The sequence below is a fragment of the Marmota flaviventris genome, chromosome 6 (assembly GCF_047511675.1).
Source record: "Marmota flaviventris isolate mMarFla1 chromosome 6, mMarFla1.hap1, whole genome shotgun sequence".
In the NCBI taxonomy this organism is placed as follows: domain Eukaryota; kingdom Metazoa; phylum Chordata; class Mammalia; order Rodentia; family Sciuridae; genus Marmota; species Marmota flaviventris.
Window position 1 is genome coordinate 5,602,685 of NC_092503.1, and position 16,923 is coordinate 5,619,607.

A 16,923-nucleotide genomic window follows, 5' to 3' on the forward strand; every position below is an offset into this window, starting at 1 on the left:
AAGCAACTGCTTCCCCAGTGTGCCATATAGATGGCAAATATACACACGGAAAGATGCTCAATGTGAATCCTTAGGGAAGGCAGATGAGAGCCACAAGGGAATGCTTCTGTGCCCTATGAGAATGTCTAAAATGGAAAACTCTGTTCAGGTCAAGTCTTGAGGAGGATGGAGAGCAACTGGAAATTTCATAAGTCACAGATGGGAATGGAAAATTATAATAGCCCTTTGGGAAAAATAATCTGGCAGTTCTTAAGGCACAAACATATAGCTGCCATGTGACCTAGCCATTCTAGACACTTACCCAAGAACGCATTGCCCACACAAAGACTCATGTACAAATGTCCACAGCAGCTTTATTTGTAACATGCAGAAGCTGAAAATACATTGAATACCTATCAGCCAATGAATGACTAAAAAAATAGAAGTGCATCCATACAATAGAATGCCATTCAACAATAAAAAGCAGTAAACTGTTGCTGCATGCAATGCATGAGTGATTTCCAGATTCATGACATGGAAGAAAAGAAACCAGACAAAATGTATGAACTGTGTTACTGTGCTTGTATGAATTCCAGAAAATGCAAACTAATCTGTAGTTTTCATGGGCAGATAGAAGGTAGGAGGACCTCTAGGAGAGGCCAGAGGAAAGGATTTCCAAGGCAGGAGGGAACCTCTGTGGTGATATCTAAGGATTCATTAACTAGATGCTAGTAACGCTTTCATGGGTGTCTGCATTTATCCCAACAGGACAAACTGTACATGTTAAATATGGGCAGCTTATTATATGTCAGTTTTGCCTCGATATTTTTTTTTAAATACAGTCCTTTTAATCTGTTTACCTAGGTTAGCACTTTTTCAAACATAGTTTGCTGTCTAGTCAGCAAAAACCCTTGAATTGATGAAGGTACAAATGTGAGTCTGCTGGACAATTGCATTTCACACTGGCAATTGACAGACTGGCTCTGGCATCAGTCAGTCACCCAAGGATAAGTAAGTTCACCTCTGACAGAGTTCCAGACGAGTATGATTGAGAGAACAAAATCTGAAATTCAGAAACAAACAGCAGTTGGCAAATATTTTCTCTTTTCTTCCAGTTATACAAAGATATCAAGAGTCCTCCAAATCTACCATTTCAAAAATGCTATCTTTGATGACAGTTTCAGGTGCAAAGTGTGTTTTTTTTCTTCACAGTGCTTTTCACAGAATGAGCACTGGTAGACACCAAGGCTGGGAGGCCCTGTGAACCAGTTCCAGCAGGTGAAGCTTTGTGCTGGTGGTGATGTAGTTTCATTCCAAAGGTGTAAAGCGAAGTCTCCATCTCTAGCTGGCTGCTTGTGTCCTTGGACTGCCCTTCCCTTAGATGTTTCCACCTCTCATCTGTGTGTTACCTTCCTTGATGTTCCTTTACCTGGCTTCTGCTCATTCTGCTTGATCTCTTCGGCCTTGTGAGCAGATCATGGGGTTGTGAGGCTTTTGAAGATAGGGCTGGGGCTTTGGTTAACCACGTTGTTAACGTAAGTCTGAATAAGTGCTGAATCTATGAAGTGCGTACAGCCTGGAAGAACTGGGTGGTGTCTTCTGCATGTAGTCAACCATGATGATAACTGCAATGGTGTTTGCCATACATTGCACTCTGGATTCTGAGCACAATGCAGTTAGTGTTATGTGTGGACTGGCTGGCGTTGATCTCAGAACACTGTGGTGATGCTATCCCCAAGTACTTCATTCTTCAGGTGAGGAAAATGAGGCCCGGAGTGAAGCACCTATGCACCCAGAGTACATAGGTGCTAACTACTGGGAAGTCAGGCTTATCCAGTATTTTTTCTAGCCCTTTCTACTGCATTTGGTGATTCATAGCTGATTTTTCACAATATGTTTGCAGATGTATTAGGTGCTATTGAGAGACAAATAACATATCTTTGACTCACCATCTAGTTACCAGTAACTTTGGCCTTGCTTGAAGCTCATAATATATACATTTCCTTTCTCTTCCTCTGTGGACCATGAGAACACTCCTCCAAATAACAGGATTGCTGTTTCTCATCTGCCCATCCACTCGGCCTGGATTCTTAGCACTTCTTTTGGGAATTTCAGAGTCTACATTTTTGACCTGCCACAATCCTGGCCAGACATTTCTGCTGCTGCGTTCTGATTTATCATGCCATTTCTCTGAACTGACAACTCAGAAATCTTAAACTTGGCAAGCTCACTCTCTGACAATATAGTTTTATTTTTTTCACCTCCACTGTTTCCTTTTTCCTAGTAAGTCAGATATGAAAACACCAAGACATCTGTTTTTAAGCACTGTGCCTATTACCATTGTAGTTAAATAATCCTCCCTGGCATTTCACTTGCTAAAGGCAGATGTGGCTGGTGGTTTCATCTTTGATCCTTCCACCATTAAACATTCCTAAGAATCCTCAGCTTTGTTTTGACCAGAATGCCTTTTTGTGTTTCTGTCACTGAAGACTTTCTCTGTATGTATGATAAGAAGCCAGATCGCTTCTATGGTCCCCAATCCACCTCCAGAGAAATACCTTCCTCCTTAGGTTGTTTCTGAAGTTATCTCTTTCTTCATGGATTTGAAATTGCAAAATTTCAGATTTACCATAATTACATATACTTGTGTCTATTTCTGAACTTTCTAACCCAGTAATTTTTCTGTGTATGGGGCAGTTTTACATTATGGTGCTTTTATGATGCAGTTAAACATCTGCTAGGTCAGCTCTCCCTTCATTGTTACTTTTGAAGATGGTTATTCTCTGATCTATTTCAGATGACTTCAGAAAAATTTTATTAGATTCCCCAAATTATATGACAGGGTTTATTAGAATTGCATTGAATCTACAGATTAATTAGAATTGATGATTTTCAACAAATTTTTGTTCCCATCAGACATACAGTATCTTTAAATGTACTAGTTTGTTTTTGTCTGTCCTTTCACTAGTTCTCTTCAGATAGGCCTGCATAGAGATCACTACAGGTGTTTTTATTTTATTGCTCATGTAAGTGGCATTGCTTTGGTTTCCTTTGACCTTCAAAGCTCTCTCCTTGTGATATCACCCAGCCCTGTGAACTCAGCGTCACCTCTGTGCAGATTACTTCCTGAGCCACATGATGAGTTGCCACACCCTATTCTCCCTTTCTGTTGAACACCATCACCCCTTGTTTGCCAGAGCTGCCCCAAATTCATTGTACCTACAGGTGAACCATCTTTCTCTGCCACTCCAAACCACCCCCCCGACTCTTAAGTTTTTCACTATCCTAGCTATGAGGCCAAAACCCAGGACATCATCTTGGGCAGACTGGTCTGCTCCTTACACAATATTTGTTGTATGTCTTTCCTTCTTTCCAGCCTCACTGTCAGTATTATCTGTTACCTGGATTACTAGCATTTCAGCCTCTAGTCTCTTGCTATTCTCTGAACCCCGTCTGTCTGTGATGCTAATTCTAGTGCCTAAAATATTGATGGCATTGTCACTTCAGCCTGCCTCTGCTTTGCTCACCTGATAAGGTCCAGAAGCATCAATTGCTCCTGTTTTGGCCCTAATAGAATGTTATGTTCTTGTGTGCTCCCACACCTCAGCTTCCTCGAGCTCCAGCCTGAGGGTCACTCTCCAATACCGTGTCCCTAGCTGGATGCACTCTGCTCTTTCATATCCCTGTTCCCGTGTCACTTGTATTGTGATTCCTTTTTGTCCTGCATCTCCGCCCCTCAACAATTCACCATTTCCTCCTCTTCAAGGAACACTGTACACCTCTCGTATGGGATGTGTCACTCGAGTCACTGTTTTACGTTGGTACTTGAGTGTCTTTCATTTTCATGTGAGGCTTCAGTTAACTGAGTTTGAACCTATGAAATAAATATAGCCTGGAAGAATTGAGCAGTATCTTTGCAGACAGTTAAAACTATAAAGATAAATATAACAACAGTATTTCCTACAATGAGCTCTAATGTGTCCTGACACCATGTGATTAGCACTGTGTGGATTTGTGCCAGTCTCCAAGCCCTGAGAGGAATGCTGCCATGAGAATTCTGTTCTTTGGGTAAGGAAAACGAGACCCAGAACGCCACTGATTTCTCCAGAGTCCCCAGTGCTAACAACAGAAGTCAAGTTCGAACCCTGCTGGCTGGGTAGGAGTGTCAGCTTCAACCACTGTCTGACTTCCTGGCAGTTCTGCAGTTGCGCCATAACCTTGCTGACCAGAAGCTCAAAGGCATGACTGAAACTTGATATAAGCAGAGGTTCCTGATTCTGTTGTCTTAAGCTTTCTCTGTAAAGTTTGGATGTCTATTTTTTCTTTTCTGAATTTTTTAAAGAAAGAGTGAGGAGTGAGCCAATAATGCTAGTGATGTTCCCAAGATGAAATGCTGGATTTCACACTATCTGCAATCTATTACATCAGGTCCCAATCTTTCTGCCTGACTTTCTGGGGCTTCCAACACCTGGGCCCACTCTACTTCTGTACTTGACTTACAGATACCAGTGCCCCTCCCACTAGGCCTGACAGCCCACCAGGCCCCTCCCGAGTCTCACAGTGTTGCTCTCCTGTCTCCTGTGTCTGCTCTGATGGCTGGCTTCCTCTCTCCATCACCAAAGCCTGTCTTATGGACAGTGCCCCCATGATTTTCTGACTGATTTACACAATTCTTCAACTATACAGGTTAACATTGGCTTGTTTTCAAAATTCCATAAACAGTATGAATAAATAATATATATCTATGTGTCTATATTTATCTATTTATGGAGATAGATAAGATATGTATTATTTTCCACTAGGGATAAGTATACAACAGATAATAAATACCCTAGTATGACTGATAAATTTTGTGATTTGAACATTTTAATTACTGCACAAAGGTTTCAAAAGTATTTGATTTTTCTCTTTAAGGAATAATGTATGACCCTGAGGGATTTTAGTTTTCTGTATATTCTCAGCACAATGACTTCAACTCTTCTTTAGTATGTCTATAAGTAATTTTTCTTCAACAAGCAGTAGAGTAGAAAGAATGTCAGAAGTGGATTTTTGGGCTGTTAATCCCATTAACCTGTTTTCTGGTGTTAGCTATATGGCTTATCTCCTTCAGGTATAAACAGATAGGATTATACTCGAGTATTCCTAAGATTCTCTTGCTCCAAAAGGCCCTTACCAGTGAATTCCAGAGTATGTCTAGCATCTTGTATCAGTTAGGCAACGTTGACACCATCTACTATTTGGGCATAATTAAAATAGAACTTTAACTTTTAAGTCTTATTTGGTTTATAGGTTAATATTCTTATGAGTCAGTGTAAAAACTGTCTACATATAGATTGTAGCTGCAAAATATTATGATCCTGTTAGCTGCTTCAGAGATCTGGCAATTTTCTGAAGTTCTGTAGGAAAAAATGTTAACTATGGTACGATCTCATATTTTCCCCCTTAGCTTTCATAATCTTGAAAAATAACTCTTCTCATTTCCCCCCTAACACCCACATTGTTGAAGCTGAAAGCTGTGGTGGAGGTCAGGACTTGGTTCTAATTCAGGGCCCAGCATTCTGTCTGGCTGAGGTACAGGAGCTTGACCCCCTCTGTGTGGCTTTGCTGAAGTATTTGTCCCCTGTGAAAGCCAATATGGTCAGCAGCACCAGCATAGATAAAGAGCTGCGTAAGGTTGTATTTTAGTGGCAAGGCTGTTTTGTGGCCATGTTCTGCAGGCAGACTGGAGGTGACAGTATTATTTACTTTTGTTGCTCGGGGTCCAAAGAGAGAATAAATTGCTATTGATTTTTGAGACATTCCAGTGAAGGGTCTGAATGCCTTCAGAAGAGCTGGGTGGCAGGACAGCCAGTGCTGGCTCGGAGACTGCCTGTTAAAATGAAAATTCATTTTCTTGTTATTGTCATAAAGATTTTTTTCATTCTTAGAGCCAGTTACAAGAAGATGTGGCTGTGGGGGAGTGTTGCTATTATGAATGTTTTCTGTCCCCTGAGAGAGTGGAATTCAGCACCTTTCACAGCGTTTGAAATTGACAAATAGAGTTGTGTGTGTACTTGCATACATGTAATCACCTGGACTTAGAAGTGATGTTTAATTCTGTTAGTATATTACGTGCTCTCCCAGGACACTTCTAGGTTTTTCAAATGTTTGGCCTCACGAAGGAAGGAAGTTTGAATTTTGTCTTATTTTGTTTTAACTTGCGAGTGTGTTTTAAAATGATGCATTTGCTTTCCTTGATGATTTCTTAATTTGCACTCCTCCCCACCCCCATAGCCCCCAGCCAGATTATTTCTTCCTATAATATTGAGGATCCTACTTTGTGTGCCACCCGAAGGGCCATACCAAAGGAATGACTGAAGATTGGCCCACGCATTACCCATGAGTCATTTTTCTTAAATCAATAATGCACTTCTAATTTAATAGTCTAGGATGACTCATAGTTTCAAACATTTGTTTTGGCAAACGAAAATTGTTGTGATCCAGAAATTCACGGTTATGCATAAAAGTACCAACTCAGCGGAAGCTTGTTCTGGCATAGAATGGGAAAGAGGATGAGAATGAGGTGATGGCCCTGAATTAGGAAGTACTATTTAAAAGAACATAGAAACTTAGGCAATGATAAAGAGTTAAATCTGAATTTCTTTTTTTTTCCCTTGTTGATGGAATTCTATTTATTTATTTATTTATATGTGGTGCTGAGAGCAACATTTTATAATGTCTTTATGCCAAAAACAAATTTGGGTTTAAATATTTTCCCATAAATACCTTATACACATAACACTTTAAAAGTCAGGTCAGGGTTTAAAAATAGAAAACTCATTTTTAGGCTAAGTTGGTAATTATGTTAGAGCACCATAGTACATCAGTAAAATAATATAACGAGATTTCCTGGTGCTATGAGCTATCTGGTATCTATAACCTGCACATTTAACAATAATCACCCGTGTAATGTTGCTCCATGAACAACGGAGTTCGACTACTAACCATTAGTTAACTTATGCTAGGCAAGTGCTCCACCACTGAGCTACCCCAGCCTCTAAATCTGAATTTCTTAAAGTTTAGATTATCAGTCAGAATTCCAAATGCATAGTCTCCATAAAAGCCTTATATTTTAAAGTAGGGGCATTTTGGACCCAAGAAGATACAACTTTAAATGTTTTTGACTGTGCTGTGTCTATACAATAATTTTATATTTCAATGGATTACCAGTCATCTAGTCAGATATGTACACACTTAAAATATGTTTATTAGAAGTGGGCAGATACCTACACATTTTTGGTTTCACAAGTAGAAATCTCAAGCTTCTAAGTTAAGGACAGGACTGGCATTGTCACCTTTCTCTGTGGCAAGGGTGTTCTAGTAGAGAAAAGCATAGATTTAAGCGTTCAGGGCCTGGGTTTCAAAACCCAGTTCTCCCAGTTCCTCATTGAGCATTTAAGCAAATGTTTAACCTTGGTAGGCCTTGGGATATCAGGTTCTGGGAAGTAGGAAACTACATCTGTCCTAAAATGAAAATGAAGCTGTAATTGCAGGTGAAGATACTTTTCCCCATCAATTAGCCTAAGATTACCCATTTGAAAAATAAGTATTTTTGCAGTAATAAATATTAACATTTATTGGGTATTTATCATGTGCCAGAATCTGTCCCAAATACTTCATGTGTATACCAACCCCACAGAGGCAGGGGCTGATATCATCCACATCACAGAGATGAAGAAATGGAGGCAAAGGAATGGAAGAATTTGCCTCCTTTTTATCTGTGAAATGAAATAGTAATAACAAGACACTGTGTAACTTAAATTTGGACCACTTTCAGTGATCTTTTTGGCAATCATTTTACCGTTCTTGTCATAACTCTCTTACCTTAGCACATACTTACTGGTGTTAAATGCATTTTGAAAGCTTAACTAAAAGATTTTAAACATCATTCAGATCTTACACACACTACATGTGAATTATATTCTCTGTAATTTTCCCATTTCAAACTAAAAAAATCCTGCTGGCTCTGCATTCTGATGATATAGCACAAAAAGGAATCTTATTTTTAATGCTGAACTGAGAAAAACAAAATGCTAAGGTAAATCTTTCACGTACAGAAATAATTTGTGCCAATAAAAAATTGTTAAATTATCACTGTTGAGGCTTAGCCAGCTCTCTGAATTGCTGTGGATAATTGAGGCTTGACAGTTCTTAGTAATATTATCAGGAGTGTCTTTCAGAAGATAATTTCCTTTATTGTCTTTGATTAATTTGTAAGTAATTGGATGGAGTTTAGCAGTAACCTGGTATGTTCACTCTTATTAATATAGGGTTGAATTCATGATCCTAAGTACTTTGTGAGCTCATTTTAAAAGGCTATCTCCATTTCAACTTTTAAATCAATGTTTGTTTATAGGGAAAATAGGATTAGTGAATTTGGTTGTCCTGAAACTCTGTCCTGTTACATGGGTGATTATTGTTAAGTTCAAATGTGCAGGTTATAGATACCAGGTAGCTCATGGCAACAGGAAACCTCATTATATTATTTTACTGATGTACTATGGTGCTCTAACATAATTACCAACTTAGCCTAAAAATGAGTTTTCTACTTTTAAACCTTGACCTGATTTTTAAATTGGAGTGTGTACAAGGTATTTATGGGAAAATAATTAAACCCAAATTTGTTTTTGACGTAAAGACGTTATAGAACGTTGCTCCATGTGAACAACACAGTTCACCTACTGAATTTATGTTCTTATTTCCTGTGCTTTTCTCAGCTTCCGGAACATTTCACTCTTAAGTGCTATGTGGAAATGAGAAATTTGTGTGCTGTGACTTGTTGTGTTTTAGAAGTAATGGCAAGAGCATTTGTGTGTGCACCAATGTCATTTTTTAAAAACGATGTTATAGTTCACATCTGTTAAAGCTCCTTTGCAGATTTAATTATTTTCCCCATTTCAGTGGGAAAATCGAGGTTATTTATTCATCGTGTTACTCTTTATGTGCTATTATAATGATTCTTAGACTTTCAAAACTTCCCTCATTCTAATCACAGTAAGAAAAAACCCCTTGACAGAAACAAAGCTGCCCCTTTCCACAGCGAAGTCTCAGGGCTGACCTGGAGTGGCCTGGAGAGGACTGTCCTGTGGGTGCTGGCCGTCATGGCGAGCAGCCGAGCTCGGCCTCATCCTCCCACCCTTTCCTTCAGTCCGGAGCTAGTGCAGACTTTAGGCTGTCATCCTTTCTTTTTATGTGGGGAGACGGAAGCCTTCGTCATTCCTACGTGCCTCTTTACTGCCCTCGTGTTCCCTTTTTCCTGGATGTGCACAATTCTGTCTTCCAGGAAGCTCCAAACCAGTCATAGTACTTTTAAAAACTATGTGAAAGAGCATTTTAAAACAGTTAAAGGTGTTCTTATTTTTGCGGTCATTTCCTGGGGACATGGTTCAAGCCGGCACTGGCACTGGCTGAACAGAGAAACGGTGGTGGTGTGCCTGCCATTCGGGGGATTTCCAGTGATCTCTGCCTGGGTCCTTGCTGGTGGAGTGCAGCCTCTCCTGTCCGTGCTCATCCTCGCACGAGGTGGTCAGGCTCCCCCCTTCTCACTTAGAGAAGTACAAAGGTCCCTATGGCATTGGCAGTAGCCTTTTTCTGACACACTTTTCTCTCTTGTGAAAGGGGACAGTAACAGTGCCACCTCACAGGATATCATGAGGACTGCAAGAACCAGTATGTGCAACATTTTGAGCGATTCTGGATGAAAAACTCTTTACTAAGAATTAGCCAACAGGAACATAGGACCACCGGCTGCCAGTTGTACAGCTGAACTGTAGGATGGAGGCACTCTTGGAAACGGCTGGGTGCTGGCTTCCACTCTGCTTCCTGCTCCTCCTAGTGCAAAATGCTTCTCCCCTCTTTTATCCCAAGGCCCCTGGGACCCTCAGTCCCTCCCTGTCAGCCTGTTCATCTGTCTGCCCCTCTCTTCCTCAACCCCAGCCTTTGGAACAGAAAATATCTGTAACTGTGCATTGAAATCTTTCCTGCCTCACATTCAACTAATTGTTCTCTGTGTCTTTGTTTCTGCTTTTAAAAAAAATGTATGAGGGACTAGAAAATATATCAAATATGTTGAAAGGCATAGATTATTACCTGAGTCAGAGTTCTTCCTATTTACCAACATATTATGTCTGCTGAATATTGATTTCCAGGATATAGGACACTTCATGTGTCAAAGAGAAGAGCCCAGAATCATGTTTATTATTGCTAGGGAAGAAACTACTGTGTTCAGGGTTCTCTATCCTGCCTAGATCACACCCCTGCTGGATCTCCCAAACCAATCCACACTAACTTTAACGCCTGTGGAAACTCTAGTTCTGGCACCTGTTTAATTTCTAATTATTACTTTATCATTCTGCTTCAACCTGATTTTATTCTCTTCAGCTTCTAGCTCTGCTCACACATTGGAACTTTTATAGAAATGATGTTAGAAACTTGTTCTTTGAGCTCCTGACTCAAGTTGAGAAACTGAAATGGGGTGGGGGCAATTGCTCCCTGACCCCTGGTATTTCTCGGTTGAATGTTCTGTCACAGCACCCAGAATTCTTAGAGTCATAAATATCATCTCTTCAATTTTGGAAGTCAAAAACCTTGAGAACTCAATCCAGGAACCCTCATATGCAAACTGAATAAAGGAATGGATTAAATTGGCAAGCCCATAGTTTGGCTTGACCATTTTGAAGACCAGTGAGCAGAGCATGGTGATTACCATCATTCATCCCATCCATCTACTTGACAAACTTTTCTCAGTGTTTACAAGGCACTGAATCTGGAGAGGTAATAGTGGTACAAGGATGAAACAGAGAACTTTTCCATTAGAATCCTCCCACTCAAGCAGAATGAAGTGCAAAATGAGCACTGTCTCAGAAGCTATGGAGTCAGAGAGAAGTGAACAATTAAGGACTAGTTCCTGTTTCCAAGATGGAAATGGAGAACACGTACAGGAAATTGCCTGCAGGGCACTGATAGAACACAGAAGTATAGAACAGCATGGAGGAGAGAAGAGCTGTGGCCTCCTGCATGCCTCATGCCTCAGAAGGGCTGATGCAGTCATGGGGCAAAGCCAGCTGACTGATTTAAGTGAGAGGTATGATGCTTAGTTTTATTTCTAAGCACTGGCAGAGCAGAGGAGGGAACATATGCTCTTAAGCTTAAAAACATGAAGGTGATTTCTTTATAATAAAATAATTATACTGTAAATTTAAAAAAAAATTTTGACTTTATTTTGGAGGGAAACAATTTTGTACTGTGTTGTGGGAGAAATTTGTGTTCTTTGAACATCCTAATGGTGTGAACAGGAAAAATGTATGAGATGGTTAAAATAGAAGGATTACCATAAAGTATATTGCATTTTGTGCACGATGAATAAATTTCACAGGATTTTTAATACCATGTTTTATGTTTCATAATGATAAATTAATTTTATATAGACACCTTATTTTTCTTTGCAGATAAAAGTCACACAATCCAAGCAGATGTAATATATTTTGGTATTCTCGTTTTATCTGGTAAACTTTTTATGGTTTTGCTATTTTGTGAAAGCATATTACTTTTCATTTTCCATGATGAGAATATAATAATGTAATGTTTTATGAAATGTACTTCTGGGAAGTATGTAATACAGCAGAGGGAGTTTGGTTTTATATTTTTCTGATGTAGAACTTCAGAAATAGAATAATTTCTTTTTTGGCACCTAATGGGTTAATGATTCATGGCACAGAAGCCCATTTTTATGTTAAAGTAAAATTACTTTGAAAAATATGCCTTAATTGAAACCCTATTTAATGGTAAAATTGTTATTGATTATGATCAAAATGCCCAAGACAGTGATGAATTCATCAATTTCTGTTTCAGGGGTGTTATAAATCTTTTAGTGGGAGCTGGAGAACGTGAACAAGATGAACATTTTCAAATTATACTGGCACATTACTTATTATGTGTAACTTTCTTAATCTGTATACTGTGTAGGAATGGAAATAGGTTTTAAGAAGCAATGGAGAAAAGTAGCTCACACTATTATATATGCCACAAATCTAGCTGGAATGAAACTTGTTCTAAGAGAAACTTAAAAATGTGAAGCTGGAACTTGACTGAATGATGCATTTGAGTTAAAGGAAGAAAGACAAATTGCATAATTATTAAGTATGACCACAAAGGAATCCTATGTACAGTCATAGAAAAGCCGCCCCTTGAACTCACAAAACTAAGGAAAGTATTATGATAGTTAACCTTCCCACCATGTTATCAAGGTGAGAAAGACTGTAATGTTTAATTCACAAAATGTTCTACTTTTAAAGCCCTCAAGCAACTATAACCCATGAAACTTAAAGAGTTTTCAAAATTGCATACATAGCTTGATTCTTTCCAACCTCTGTGTGTATGTTCATAGAATATATGATTTCCTCTTTTTCCCACAAAAGAAGTGGTAAGACATGTTTTTTTTTTTTTTTTTAAATGTCATAAGACTGTTAAAATACATGTACCTATTTAAAAGTCCTTCCTAAAGATCCTTTCAGTACAGCTTGTCGTGAGTCATACTTGTAACAAGTGGCTTCTATGGTACTGTTGTTGTAAGAGAAGGGGATGTGTAGATGTGTTGATGTTCAGATTATAAGGTTTCCATTCATACTCAGGTCATTGATCTTGCCATAGATTGTCTTGCTATGAGCACCACCTAGATGTTCATTTTGCTTTCTTTTGAGTAAGTAGTATCTCCCTGTCATCTGGTTTTTCATAAGCACTTTGTTAAGTATGTCTTTGTACAAAAAGCCGGAGAGAAGTTAAACTGATAGAACCCTTGCCCACTAAAAACTAATTTCAGATCATGAAACAAGAATGGAATACGTTGTAAAAAATGTGTGTAAATAAATAACCAGGGAACCAAAGCAATACAGAGTGATTTTAAGTGCATGTGGTTAAATTAGCATCATGATCATCAATTACAGGGTTTGATTTTGTCATGAATAGCAATATGCTGCACCCCTTGTTGTAAATGTCCTCAAAATCTCTGAATTGTTCCTATCATCTGTTATAGTATTATATTTTTATGAATTCTAAAATGACCGCACCCTCTTTTTCCTATGATCCAGGGAGGTATAAAACACAAATATTCTAAGTTTTGAATTGCAGAAACACAGCCTCCGTATGATAATGTTCCCCAATAATTTGGTGTTTGGTTTGGGCCCAGAACCCATTACTACATTCCAACACCAGATTGTACTGAAATGGTAGTAGTAAAGCAGCTTGACAAGTGGCCCCATCTGCCTGGCCTCTGAAGGGTCTCCCACTTGTTTTTGGTATGGGTTTCTTTGAGATGGACTTATTACAGGTGTTTTCTTTCAGCCATTTTTACTGAGTGTAACTTGTTTAACTATCTTGGAGAATGTGGCATAAACAGGGCTTAAAAAAAAATGAACCCTTATAGCCTGAGTACCTTTTCCATCTTACTTGTCTAAACTAACTCACAAAGAGCTCTTGGACACAGTTATATTGTCACCACCGTGGTCAATAAGAAGGATGATGTTACTTATTGTAAATTAATGTTGGGCACATTTACTGAGCCAGAGGACCTCCATACCCCCTCCTCCCAACCAATGTGCACACATAGCATTTCCAATTTCCAATGGCTCTGCTGTTTTGCTCCATATTTGGGTGACTGAGGCAGAGTCCTCTGATGACTAACTTGTCATTTATTGGACCTGACTTTAGCAAATTTTTCCAAATCCTTATTGAAAAATTTTCCCTTAAATTTTTCTTTCCTGGGCTAGGAGCATAGCACATGCAAAGGCCCGGGTTTTAATCCCAGCACCTTAAAAAGAAGTAAAACAGTCCCTGTTCATACGGAACTTCTGATTTCAGGCCCAGTGTTGGGAAATGAGGTAATCATAAATATGACTAGTCCTGTTTGGAGTAAGGGCTGTCTGATATATTTATATCAAGGACTGAACTCTGTTATCTGACTGGAATAGTCTTTATATTTAATATATGAAAGAAAACTATTAGGCTTTGGGATTTTAGTGAAAAAAATCACATTTTTAAGTTTTACCTTCATGCTGTGTTTATTACTTAGTATTGATATTAAGCAAAATTACCACATTTATCTCCCTGTCCTGGCAAAATATATGATTTTGGGTACTGAAGGAAAAAAATTCAAGCAAAATCATATGCATATGTTTCAATATACATTGGCATAAATATATTTGGTTTCCTGTTGTTATGCTCCTTATTGTTATTGTTGTTCGCTCTAGAGAAATTTGAGATGTGAACAACTCTGACAAAAATGTTACTACAGTCTTATGTTAATATGAAATCATTTCAAGAGTTAAATTTTTTGAAAAGCAATTCAAAGTTCATGATCCCATAACAAGCATAATCCATGCTGAGTGCAAACACTGTATGTCCCCATGTGCATTTCATTACACTTCCACTGTAAGCACCACATGTGCCTCAAGCAGCCTGAGTTAGACTTGCTGTGAGAATCATAACTTTGACCTTCTCCATCAGTACTGTAAATTCTCAATCCATACATTGTAGTAATATTGTCATTGGATTTATTATTTGATCCTAATAGTTCAATAGATAACTAGAACAATTTTTAAAGAAAAATAGATAAAAATAAAATTTCCTTGGAATAGCCACACTAGAAGAGGGTGAGTGAGTAGACATCTTAATGCAGGCCTGCACAGGAAAGCCTTCATAGAGCTCTCTGCGCCTCCTTCCTGATCCCTCCCAGGTCTTACCAGGTGGCCTGGGGACACTTGTGGGAACATCTTCAGAACCAGGAACATCACCCCAAGTCTCCATCATCATGTGGTCCAGACCCCTCACACCACATCTAGACACAAGTCCAATTCTGCTGCTTACTGCTGTTTGGACGCAACTCTCCACCTCGACTCTAGCGTTCTATTCGGTGCTTTCCTTGCCTGCTCAGCCCTGACTTCACCAAAGGCTGATCCCTCTGCTGCTTTGATGATAGTGGCTCCACAAAATAGCTCTATATTTTTAACAGTGATCAGTTCAAGTAAAAAAATTAAGTGAATGAATGTGCCACAATATATATATATATATATATATATATATATATATGTGTGTGTGTGTGTGTGTGTGTGTGTGTGTATCTTTTGTATTAAAATAGTTAAGAACTCCTAGCATATTTATATAACCATATTTAAATTCCCCATTGAACTCAATTGTAAATACTGATAAGAAAAAATAAAAGCTTTATATTTTCTAATGTTGTGGAGTGTATAGAAATATCCTTTAATGCTTTAGTTTTTGTTGTGCACAAATCTAGAAAACAGTATATTAAGAGAAAACAGTATTGTCAAATCCTTAGATACCATTGGTGGCTTCAAAATTTAGTTTTTGTGATATAGAAGCAGCCTATAAAAGTTTGATTTTCACTCTGTCAACTTAAATGCAAACAATAGAACAGAAAGTGGGCTGCCATTTAAAGTGAGAAAGAAGAGGAAATATTCCAGACCCAGAGTTTGGACGTGGTCATTCCTCCCTGACCATGTGTTTGGTCTCCTTAGTTCCTGGTCCTGTAGCCTCCACACCCATACAGTAGTCTTTTCCAGGAGACTGGCACCTTGGGTGGCTCTCCCCCACTACCCTCCCCGATTCTTCTAGAAAACTGTCATGTCAGAATCAGAAAGAGCATAAATGTGTTCAAGGGTTATTGAATCCTTTTCAGTTTGCAAATTCCTTTTTTAATAGGAAGAAAGCAGTGGTGTAATAAATTGTCAAATGATCAAATCAGTTATTTTGTATAAAACACATTTATCATTAATTAAGCATGTAAACAAGGAGTCATTGATGGCAAATGCTGGCATTGCTGGAAACTTTTCCTGCCTCACAGGCTGAAAGTGTGCACTGTAGTCCAGACAGGAGTTAACTGTGTAAGCTGAATAATGTATTGGATGGAAGTAGCAATGAAACAATGTTCTTTGTACTCCTTGCACTCTGGCCAAGAGAGTTTCTTCCTTAGTCCAGGAAGACACCACTAAGACCCCAGGGCCACCAGAGGCACCCCAGGGGTGAGGACCCCAATGGGGCTGGGGGTTCTAGTTCAGTGCAACCTTACAGATGTAGGTGCTGATCCAAACTTTTGACCTAGACAAGCATTGACTATACTGCCAAATTAAAATACCAGGGTAAAAATAGTATGTGTGTCATTAACTTTATAAGAAATATGTTTGTACAGAAAAGCCTCTGAAGGATACACACCAGAATGTTGAGTAGCTGCCACTACCTGACATCTCAGGCCTCTATTTTCTTTTACAACAAGAGACTTATAGTACTTGTATCAAAGTTTTAGAATGGACACCTTGTGTTTAGAGGTGTAAGATCATTTCAAAGTCTTGTATTTTCCTAGTTCAAGTCTGTCAACAATGTTACTAATAATGATTGTACTTCACTTGACTTGTAAATTAGTGGTTTTGAACTTGATAGTCTCAGAATATTTTCAGCATACAGTGCTCTTATGTGTGATCTGTACAAGGAGTAGGCACTTGAATGGGATACAAAGGAAACACTTTCCAAATTTATTAATCAGAGTGACCTTTGCAATATATGTTTTCTGATTTGCAGAAGACCCTATGCCTTATTGATGAGGGTGAACATATGCAAAATGGTCATGGATCAGACATCTCAGATGGAAAATAGGTGTGAAATTCCAAAAAGTTCAAGAATTTAAATATAATGTCATTCAGAAAGACAGTTGTGAATCAGTGAAAGCTTTCAGAATTAGTACTAATGAAGTAGCAATTGATAGCAGCTGAACATTAGATGCATTTTAAGGAACTGGGTTCTTTCATTGTTATTTTTATAACTATATAAAAACTTATCCATACCCTTACTTACATAGCAATAGTTATTTATGCAAATATTGCATGCAATTGTGGATTC

At 38.6% G+C, this 16,923-nt stretch overlaps 1 protein-coding gene across 3 annotated transcripts in view; it reads left to right on the forward strand.

The window, feature by feature from the left end:
* The window catches only part of Prkn (parkin RBR E3 ubiquitin protein ligase), a 1,231,972-nt gene that overhangs the window by 40,850 nt on the left and 1,174,199 nt on the right, over positions 1 to 16,923 (forward strand). The gene's annotated exons all lie outside the window — the stretch shown is intronic.